This window comes from Enhydra lutris, unplaced genomic scaffold, assembly GCF_002288905.1.
Source record: "Enhydra lutris kenyoni isolate GAN:26980312 unplaced genomic scaffold, ASM228890v2 scaffoldscaffold5, whole genome shotgun sequence".
Taxonomy (NCBI): domain Eukaryota; kingdom Metazoa; phylum Chordata; class Mammalia; order Carnivora; family Mustelidae; genus Enhydra; species Enhydra lutris.
The window spans coordinates 23,829,933-23,840,986 of NW_019154089.1; the positions used below are offsets into that span (position 1 = coordinate 23,829,933).

The 11,054-nt window shown below is 35.0% G+C and overlaps 1 pseudogene; it reads right to left on the reverse strand.

Annotated features, from left to right (window-relative positions):
* Nucleotides 1-8,150: 8,150 nt before the first annotated feature.
* On the reverse strand, nt 8,151-9,321 carry LOC111140752 (annotated as a pseudogene).
* Between the last annotated feature and the right edge of the window lie 1,733 nt (nt 9,322-11,054).

The following is an 11,054-nucleotide window of genomic DNA, read 5'->3' on the forward strand; positions in this document are numbered from 1 at the left end:
TATATATACCTACTACATATTAGTCAAAATCCATGAAGTAGCACAAAGGTGGTATATGAATCTAACTCTATTAAAATTTTATGAAACAACATTAATTGAGAAAGTAGGGGAAATGATGCTGATCCATGTAATTTTGAAGTAAGGAGAGCCTATAAAATATAGTTTTAAAAAAAGGACATAAATACAGTAGTCTCATTGATAATGTTGTTTCTAGTGGTGATATAGGTCTACAATTCTGATACTCCTATGTATGTATACCAGAAAGAAATAATTAGGTAAATAAGTGGCAGATGGTACAAACCAGGTTTCTTATTACTCTAATGGGAATTTATAAATAAGTAAGGGGAGGAGGACAAAAAGATTCTTGTAGTAGGGGCGCCTGGGTGGCTCAGTGGGTTAAGCCGCTGCCTTCGGCTCAGGTCATGATCTCAGGGTCCTGGGATCGAGTCCCGCATCAGGCTCTCTGCTCGGCAGGGAGCCTGCTTCCCTCTCTCTCTCTCTCTCTGCCTGCCTCTCTGTCTACTTCTGATCTCTCTCTGTCAAATAAATAAATAAAATCTTAAAAAAAAAAAAAAGATTCTTGTAGTAATAGAGTTGGAGACATCCATATCAACTCAGGTGTAGCTCATGTTTAGCTCAGAGATGATTTCATAGAGAAATATATATACATATATGTATATACAACAGTTAGCATACATACATATATATATCCTCTTACTCTGTCAGTTGAAAGGGCATGGATGCAATGATACTCCAGTAGCCATGAGTACACCTACTGTCTACGTCTTGATTTCAGATACCTTTCTTTCATTGTCTGACAAAAGAAACCAGGGATCTTTAAAAAAAATGGCCAATTTTAGCCAATGACTGAAAGAGCAGAAAATGTGCAGTAACTTATGATGGAAGGAAGAAAGGAAGGCCACAATGATGATGGTGTCATAGAATACAGGAGCCAAATGAAAGAATTCTCAATGGCCAAGATGGAAACATTAATGCAAATAAAATAAAGTAGTTTGGGCTTTTAACCCAAACTATGAAATAAATATGTATAGGTTCATAGTGATATAATAAATGATTACAAAATAAATAAGTGAGAAATAAGATATAAATATCTTATTCATAATAATTCCAAAAAATTGAGGTAGATACTTTAAGGAGGCAGAATATAAATATTCAAAACTAAATGTTGGTTCCTCATAGTGACTTCTTTCTCAAGAGTATATAAGTATGGAAAGGGGATAAAAGAGTAATTTTATAGTAGAAAAACCTGACAAACACAACCAGATATGCAAGCTATTTAAGGCTAATACCAATAGTAATAAATTATGTTAGTAATAGGCATTCTTTTTTTTTTTTAGATTATTTATTTATATGACAGAAATCACAAGTAGGCAGAGAGGCAGGCAGAGAGAGAGAGAAGAGGAAGCAGGCTCCCTGCTGAGCAGAGAGCCCGATGCAGGACTCGATCCCATGACCCTGAGATCATGACCTGAGCTGAAGGCAGAGGCTCAACCCATTGAGCCACCCAGGCACCCCAGTAATATGCATTCTTGATGGAAAATGTGAAAATGGTACTTTACCACTGTGATCATCCCATTAAAAATTCATAACCCCAATTTAATCATCAAAATAACATCAAGAAAAGCCCAATGAAGGAACATTCTACAAAATAACTGACCAGTGCTCCTCAAAACCATCAACTTGATCAAAAACAAAGTCTAAGAAGCTGTCACAGCCAAGGGGAGTCTAAGAAAATATGTTGACCAAAGGAAATGTGGTATCTTGTATGGAATTCTTGGAAAGAAATAAGACATTAGGCAAAAATTAAGGAAATGTGAAAAAAATTTGCTTAATAATAATATATCAATATTGATCCATTAATTGTAACAATATACCGTATTAATATAAGATGTCAATAATTAGAGAAAATGGCTGCAGAGTATGAAAACTCTGTACTATCCTCATAAGTTTTTAGAAGTCTGAAACTGTTCTAAAGGACAAAATCTTAGTGAGAAAATAAGGTCAGAGTATGGAATACTTGCATGAATTTCAAAATAAGGAAATATATTGCCTTCTTAATGATATGAGATGAATGAGGGCTTAAAACAGCAATATTGTTAAGTGATTAGTTTTGGTAATCAGAAAGGGTGGGTTTGAATCATTGCTCTAATACTTACAAGATGAATTATCTTAAATGCTTATAACTTGCAGGTGTATATAGCAACACTTACATGAGTGGCTCAGAGAAAAATTAAACCCTGAAGGGAAAAATGCCTTTCAGAACAAGGTTAGATTACTTAATTTGACATTATGAAAACACCCAAATAGAGGGTAGTAGTTTGAATACTAGTGTGTACGTTTGTATATGTGTGTGGTTGTTTGTATGTGTAAAAATGTGTGGCTGGAAAGCACTGGAAGCCTAGAAATGGGACACAGAGCCGCTGGCTTCAACAGTGTTTCCTGCCTAGTTCTGGGAAGAGGATGATCTGAATAAAAACTGGTGTTTCTATTGTGGTAACAAGTAAAATTGGATTCATGAAGTTACATTAGTCAGGTAAGAGGCATTAAAATCATCCAGTTGATTTCCTTTGTGCTGTAACATGCTTACCAGTTGAAGTTCTGATCATATTTAGGATTTCCATGTACATTTATACAAAGATAGTGCACAGATTATTTTCACACCTTTATTTTAAAAATCTCTACTTTAAATGTGTGATTAGATATCTGATTTGTATTCTGTTCTGAGCTCAGGTAAGCTGCATCATCCTTGGTGTTGATCAACTTGTGATGTTGCAAGGCTTTTCCAAATGATACTCAATATTTTTGCAGACATTTCCCATTCAACTGCAATTTCATTCTTCAATTATTCAAATTAAACATTTTAATTCATTTAGATCTGAGATTAAACTATTTATACTGTAAGTTTAAACATGAGTATGAATGTTACTAGGATCAGTATAATATTAGTAAGTGGAAATACAAGTATTGGCGTTACTACATTCATAAAAGTCACACCCATGTCATGTGACTCACTTCCCATTTTACTCAAGAACATAAATATAAAACCATAAGAAACAAATACAGACTCAAAAGCATTTGATAGGGAAAATTGGCATGCTATTTGTTTTAGAGGTATTTTCTCTAAACTAATGTATTTTCTAGGTTCTCAGTTCATTATTCTGGGTTTAAATACAGAGAGTGGAAAGTGTTCAGTGGCGTTTAATTACATGATGACTTTAAGGGGAAGAAAGTATGGACAGAAACATTTAAGGCACAACTCCCAAGGAGTCTAATACAATAGTTATGACACAGGCTTTGGAGCCAGATGGGTTGAAAATGGAACTCCAGCAATCCTCACTACTTGGTTGATAATAAGCAAATTTTCTACTTTCTCAAGACCTCTTTTTGTTTCTTACTAGCTAGGGACAATAATGCTAACTACTTTTACGATTGCAGTTTATCACACTAGTTCTCCATAATTTTTAATTATCATTGTATTTCTTATGTTAGTATGATCATGAGGATGGTAGTAATTATTTTACTATGCTGCAAACACAAAATTTCATTCACTGATGGGAGGGAGTTACTCTAACAAAATATCAAACCAGGATTCCAAGTAGGTATAATGTCATTTAACCAGCCTGTGACCCCAGGCAGCCCCCCCCAAAAAGAATTAATTAACTAATTTAAAAAGTCAAGTTCCTAGTTTTCATCTTTCTTCATACATACACCAAAATTGCTGCAGAAGGATTATAAAAAAATATATATTTTTAAATATAAGGAATAATTTAAATCATCACAATGGAAATGGATATATTTCATATAAAAATCCAAAAGACTTGGACATAAAGATGGTCTGTAATAACTACAATGATTAATAATATTTTCACTGTGTCAAAATGACTTTTAGTATATTATACAGAGAGTGGTCAACAAGAGTTCCAACATATTCACAGTCGGCCTGTAGTTCATTTGGTGCCATATGACTAATTCTGGCCAATGGATAATGAATTATCTGCCTCAAGAACACTGGAGAGTATATTATTCACAGTGAAGATTGGGCTTTCTGGAAAGCCAGCTCTGAGATAGAGTTTAGTATAAGGGATATTTATTAAATAGTGCCTTTGGGATTAACAACACATATGGGAGGGAAAGGACGAAAACAAGATTGGGCAGAGGAACAAATTTAAACTGAGAGACTGGGGCTGGACTTGTCCTCTCTGGGAGCTACAGTGATTACAAAAAAAAAAAAAAAAAAAAAGAGGGAAAGAAAGAAAAAGGGCCTTCTTAGTGTCCCACATTACATCAAAACATTAGGCCGTCATTTACCTATTTTAATCAGTCTTTAGATGTAATGAATCCTTCTATGAGGGAGGATATGGCAAGTGAATCATCATGTCTACCACATTCCAGAAGGCACTTTTTTTTTTTAAAGATTTTATTTATTTGAGAGAGAGAGAGTGAGAGAGCATGAGAAGGGAGAAAGTCAGAGGGAGAAGCAGACTCGCCAGGGAGCCCAATGCAGAACTCAGTCCTGAAACTCTGTGATCATGGTCCAGAAGGCATTATAAGGTGGGGAAAGGCTGCTAAAAGCAGCATCAGACTGTGACATTAAGATGAAGCCACTAAGGTTTTAGGGCTTGTCCATTGCTTTGCTAGTGTTATTTTTTCTATTATAAGAATATCTTATAATGTAATTATCTTCTATATGAATTCTAATATATACTGTACTGTTTTTTAAACCAAATAAGTTTTATTTGGATCTATAGTTGCACAGGCATATTAAGGAAATATTCTTAAGGGAAAAAAAAAGAAAACCTGGTAGCATTTCATTTCATCATACTTAAAGTAAACCTGTACAAACTAAAACTTTTCACAGAGATGTTTTTTCCCAGATTAGATCTTTCATTGGTTTGGCAACAGAGATTACTGCTGCTTAAAACAAAACCAAAAAATAAATAAATAAATAAATAAATAAGTAAAACTATCATACAGTGAGCAATTGACATTCATTTTGGCTGTATGAACAGTAATTCAGCTTCAAGGTTAAACAATATAAGGTTAAAAGATTAAGAACTTTTGTGCAGTTTGGGACACCTGGGTGATGCCGTCAGTTAAGTGGCCAGCTCTTGATTTCAGCTCAGGTTGTGATCTCATGGGTCATGGGATGGAGCTCTGTGTTGGGCTCCCCACTTAGTGGGGAGTCTGTTTGAGATTCTCTCCCTCTGCTCCTCCCCCCCCCACAGGCACCCGCACTCTTTCTCAAATAAATAAATCTTTTTTAAAAAAAGAGAGAGAACTTTTGTGCAGTTTACGAATAGCTGAAAAAAATACTGAAATGTAAAGCCATTCTAATCAGATATTATTATCTGATTTCCAATCTATGGTAGTCTGATGCTAATTTCAAAGAGTTAAAAACTAAACAAAAGTAGTATGAGATGATTTTCAGATCAAATGGCCACATAGCCAGAATGTACATTTTGAATCACATTTCCTCACCGAAGAGAAAAGAAATGTTAGGTGCAGTGACTTTTAAACAATGGCCAAATAAGGTTACAATAAAATAAATCAGAGAAGTGAGATGGTTTAATGGCTTTTTAATGAGCCTAATGTTTTCCATTTTAATGAGCCCTCTTACATCAGCTTTAATTATTTTATGAGAATGAGAAATGATTGAGAAATGGCTTGCATTAATTCAATTTTCTGTTCAGTCTTCCCACAAGCCATTATGGCACAGTGGTTAATGGGAGTCAACTTGGATAAGTGGGAACTTGTATAATAGGACAAGTCTCGGCTAAATTTAGTTAGACACTTGATATGTTAACTGGTGATAAGGTTATATTTCCTCATTCTGCAACGAGTGCACACCAAATGCCCACAAAGTATTTTAACACTATAGCACAAGCAAAAATTAATTAGGATAGTTTAAATGAACTATAATTTGTTCTGATTAATTCAACGAAATTGTGTTAAAAACTTCCTAGCTTTTTATTAGTGACATGTTAAGATTAAAAATGTACAAAAATAACCAAAATTTGAAATACATACCTCTGATACAATCTGTGCTTAAAACCATGGTAGGCTTTTGTAATATATTACATATGAGAACACAATTTTCCTACTACCTAAAAGTAGTATTAAATAAATTCTTTAGCTATGTACCAAATAAGATATGTCATATCCCAAACCTAGTCAAACTGTCACAAGAAAACAAGTGATATTAAACAAAAAATAAAATAAAATAAAATAAAAATGATGCTGTTCTCTAACATATCAATGTTTTTTGCAATAAGTAAAAGAAACCAACTCTAAACTGAGGTTGAAAAATTATTTAAAAACAGAACAAAACTGTGTGGCTCACTGAATTGCCAGGAAAATTCAAGAATGAGGCTCAAAAGCATATATGCTTATCCTAGCAGTAGTCTATATAGGCCCTTGAATAACAGAGGTTTTGAATTATATGGGCCCACTAATGCAGATCTTTAACAATACAGTACTGTAAATGTATTTTCTCTTTCTTACAATTTTCTTAATAACATTTTCTTTTCTCTAGCTTACTTTATTTTAAAAATACAGCACATAATACATAAGAAACACAAAATATGTGCTAATTGACTACGTTATTGGTAAGGCTTCAGGTCAACAGTAGACTATTGGTAGCTAAGTTTGGGGGGAGTTAAACGTTATATACAGAATTTTTACTGTGTCTGGATCAGTATCTCTAACCCCTGTGTTGTTCAGTGTCAATTGTATGTGGAATGTACCAACATTAGATATGGGAGGATAAAGGAAGAAAAAAATAAGTGAGGGAGGAAAAAACCCCAACAACATAATGAAGACAGAATACCTAAACATATCACTAAATTAGGAGGCTGCAAAGGACAGAAAATAATAGATAAAATATTGCACTAGAATAAACTAATTGTTCTCCAGGTAGAGGATAAGTAAATCATCCCAGAATTCACCAGTTTAGGCATTCCCTCCCATTCACTGCAAAAACATTCCTGAATCGTCACTACTCTTTTCAATGGTCAGCTTCCTTGCTCTCAACACAAAATCTGTCCCCTATAACATCAAAGAAATTGAACCCAAAATACTGAAGTATCTATGCTACCACTTTTCTTCTGATCTTCCAGGAGTTCCTTTCTATATTCAGTCCTATGTATCCACTTGTGTTTTTAATACTATTCCCTCCTGTTTTCCCTAGGACTCATTATGCTGTGCCCACTCCATGGCTTCCTCTCTTTTGTCTATAAGCAAACTTAGGTGCTCACATTCTCCACTCCCCCTCCACACTTCATTGCCTCTAGTTGATACAAAATGTTTCTCCTGTCCAAGCAATTTAAAAGTCTTCAAAGAATCATTTCAACCACTTCTATTCCTCACTGATTTCTCCTCAGTTCTTGATATCTGACTTCTGCTACAAAAAACAAAACAAACAAAAAAAAAAACACAAAAACCTAACTTCAGGTATTTTCATTAAATCCTCTAATAAGCTCCCAAATGTCAATTTTAGTAGCAATTGTTTAATATTCCTCTGATTGGGGATCCTTGCCACATTTTGGCATTGTCAGTCACTTCCTTCCTCCTGAAATTCTCTAGCTGGTTGGTTACTATGATGTTGAAGTGCTGTGGATTTCCTCATACACATCCCTATCTTTTTTATTTCTTCCCTGGCTCTGTTTCAGTTCCCTTTTTGGTCCAACATCTCCTTTTAAAAGCCCATGTTTTTTGTATTCCACATTATTCTTCTGAGTAAAGACTCTCCTGCTGAATGATCCTATATAATAATTCCATATGTTCATGTCCTTTATATTTTTTTAAAGACACATTTATTCAGTGTCATAATCAGACTATTACATTTAGCAATCAACAGCATGGGTGCAAAAAAAAAAAAAATCTACATTAAAACCCTTTCTTGGAATGCTTTATACTTTCCATAGAACCAAAACTAAAATAACCTGTTATGCAATTAGTCACAAATACAGTGCTCGCTTCAGCATCACATATACAATTAGTCATGAATACAGTCCTCGGGATTTTTGCCCATACACATGAGTATTGTCTAAAACATGTCTTCTTTGTAGCAGCTAGGCCCTGCCACTACTACGCTTGGCTGAGTTCACAAATCTGTTGTAACCTATAGTTTCCCTGTTACTTCTCTGGCTCTCCTCTCCTGCTAAGCTTTGTTTCCTGGCAGTAATTAAAACCTTCTGCCACTGCCATAGCTACTGTTGCTGCTGGAACCACCACAGCCACCTTGGTTTTGTGGTTTGGCAAAGAACAGGCCTCCACCACCACAGGGGCCAGAGCTTCTGCCTCCAAAATTTCCTCCTTTCATGGTTCCAAAATTTGAGGATTGACTATTGTACTTGTCAAAATCATTATAGCTTCCGCACCTCCAAAGTTGCTTCCACTACCACCACCATAGCTGTCTCTGCCTCCTCTGCTGTTATAGCTGTGATAGCTGCCATTCCCACCATAGCTACTGCCCTGGTTTCCATTACCTTGTCCACCACTTCCATAGCCTCTGCTTCCTCCAGAGTAACCAGGGCCACCTACTCCATAACCACCATCATTACCAAATCCATTATAGTCATCCCCTCTGCCACTATATCTACCACCACCTAGACTGCCACCATAGCCACCTCACCCACTGAAGTTCCCTCCATGACCAAAGTTGTCATTCCCACCAAAACCACCTACACAACCACCACTAAAGTTTCCAGAACCACTTTGACCTCTTTGGCTGGATGAAGCACTAGCCATCTCTTGCTTAGATAGGGCTTTCCTTACTTCACAGTTGTGGCCATTCACGGTATGGGATTTTTGAATGACAATCTTGTTTACAGAGTCATGGTCATCAAATGTTACAAAAGCAAAACTTCTCTTTTTGACACTGCCTCAGTCAGTCATGACCTCAATCACTTTAATTTTCCCATACTGTTCAAAATAATCTCTTAGATGATGTTATTCAGTGTCTTCTTTAATGCTACCAACAAAAATCTTTTTCACAGTTAAGTGGGTACCAGGTCTTTGAGAAATCTTCTCTTGAGACAGTCTTATTTGGTTCCACAAATCTTCCATGGACCTTGTCTGGCCCTGCATTCATGGCTGCATCTACTTCCTCCACAGCGGCATATGTGACAAACCCAAAACCTCTGGAGCACTTGGTTTTGGGATCTCTCATTACCGCACAGTCTGTAAGAGTTTGCCCATTGCTCAAAACGGCTCCTCAGACTCTCATCGATGAAAGCTCAAACCTCCAGTGAAGAGCTTCAGCAGCTGTTCAGGCTCTTTGGGAGACTCAGATTTAGACATGACTGCAGTGGGAAGGGAGACTCTAATGATGCTTACTCGGCAGCGCCCAAGGCAGAAATGAGTTATCTAATGAACTTATCTCTCAACTATGTCCTTTATGCTGATAATGCATTACTTAGCTTTAGTTTCAATCTTTCCCCTGAACTTCTTACATATATTCAATTACCATTGTATATATCTGTTTCTGATTGTTATCAAGATAACAAAGAATCAATCCTCAAAAATCAAAAACAAAACTCACCATCTCCATGCTTTATCTTTTCCTCCTCCTGTATGCATCTTTGCATTTGTGTCTCCAGTGACTATCCCATCATAAGTAATTTCTCTTTGTCCCTATATCCAATTCAGTCACCCAGTCCTGCTGAGTTACCTGTTAAATACTTTCAGATCTATATTCTCTTCTCCATCCCTATTACCTCTATGTTCATTCATTCATTTGTTACCTGTTCTACAAGAAGACTTCTAAAAGTAGTACCATGTAGTTTCATCTACAGTTAAGTCTAACTCTGTACAGGCAATAGAACATATGTGCCAAGTATAAAATATAAACTCTGTGTTGTTGGGTAAATACTGTTTTATATAAGCTTAATGTTTATAAATTCCTGATTCTATATTCATATATTAAAATAGACGAGGCATTTATTTTGAAAATATGCTCATGTTACTAAGAAGGATTTCAAGCAGTATTTTGAAAATTGAGATTAATGAACATTAGTGCTCTGAAATATTTTAATATGTTTCCCCCCCTCAAATTTCAAGATTAAATATGCTTGAGAAATGTTCATTTAAATAAATTAGAGATTTCTATACTATAGGACTTATCAACAGTTTCAATATGTTAATATGTGCCAAAACTTTAAAGAGGAATGTATCATTTTTAGTGTTCAGTAAGGATTTTTGACCATGGAATCCCTTTATTATAGTGTAGCTACTTGTACACTTGTAATAATCTTAACATTATTTGAAAATACCATTCTAAAGCATTTACAGAAACATAAACTATGCTCAGGTATAAACAATGTGATATTTTTAGGTGACATAAAATAAAACTGTTTTCACATTAGTCAATTTGCTGAAAATTACTTTCTAGTCTTTTCTAAATATATTGATTTATGAACAGCAAATTAAGACACTTGGAGTATGGAGAAAGATGAGTTTGAAATCATTTCACATGTTAAGTGTGATTCCCAATGGAGTCTATTTAAATCCTTCTGAGATACTCATCCTTAATATTGCTAAGAAATACAGGATTAGGCAGGAATAAATTAGTGGGGTGATTAATTAAACTAGAAATATTTATCATTATTAAAAAGTGGTATCTCAGGAAATCTATAAAAAAAATCTATCTTTTTAAACTCGTGCTTAACCTAGACTAAATTTAATATACTCACTTTAGTATATTGAACTATAGCTTCATTGTATAATGTAGACACCTGGTTAGCAGAAACATGTTACAGATTTTAGAAGATTTCAGGTGTGGACTTCTGAATTCTTGCTTAATCTTACTTCTTCTGAATCTTACAGACCAAAATGATTGTCTTGAATCTCTAGGAAACTTGGAATGAAACAGAAAATGCTCACATAATTGAATCTGGTTTACATAATGTTGCAGTATATATCCATACATACTAAGTGATCTTACCTAAAGTTATGAATATATGTTTCTATCATTTTGGTGGAGAAGGGGAGGAGTGGTCTAGATGACAACCTACATATTATTTTTCTGTATTCAG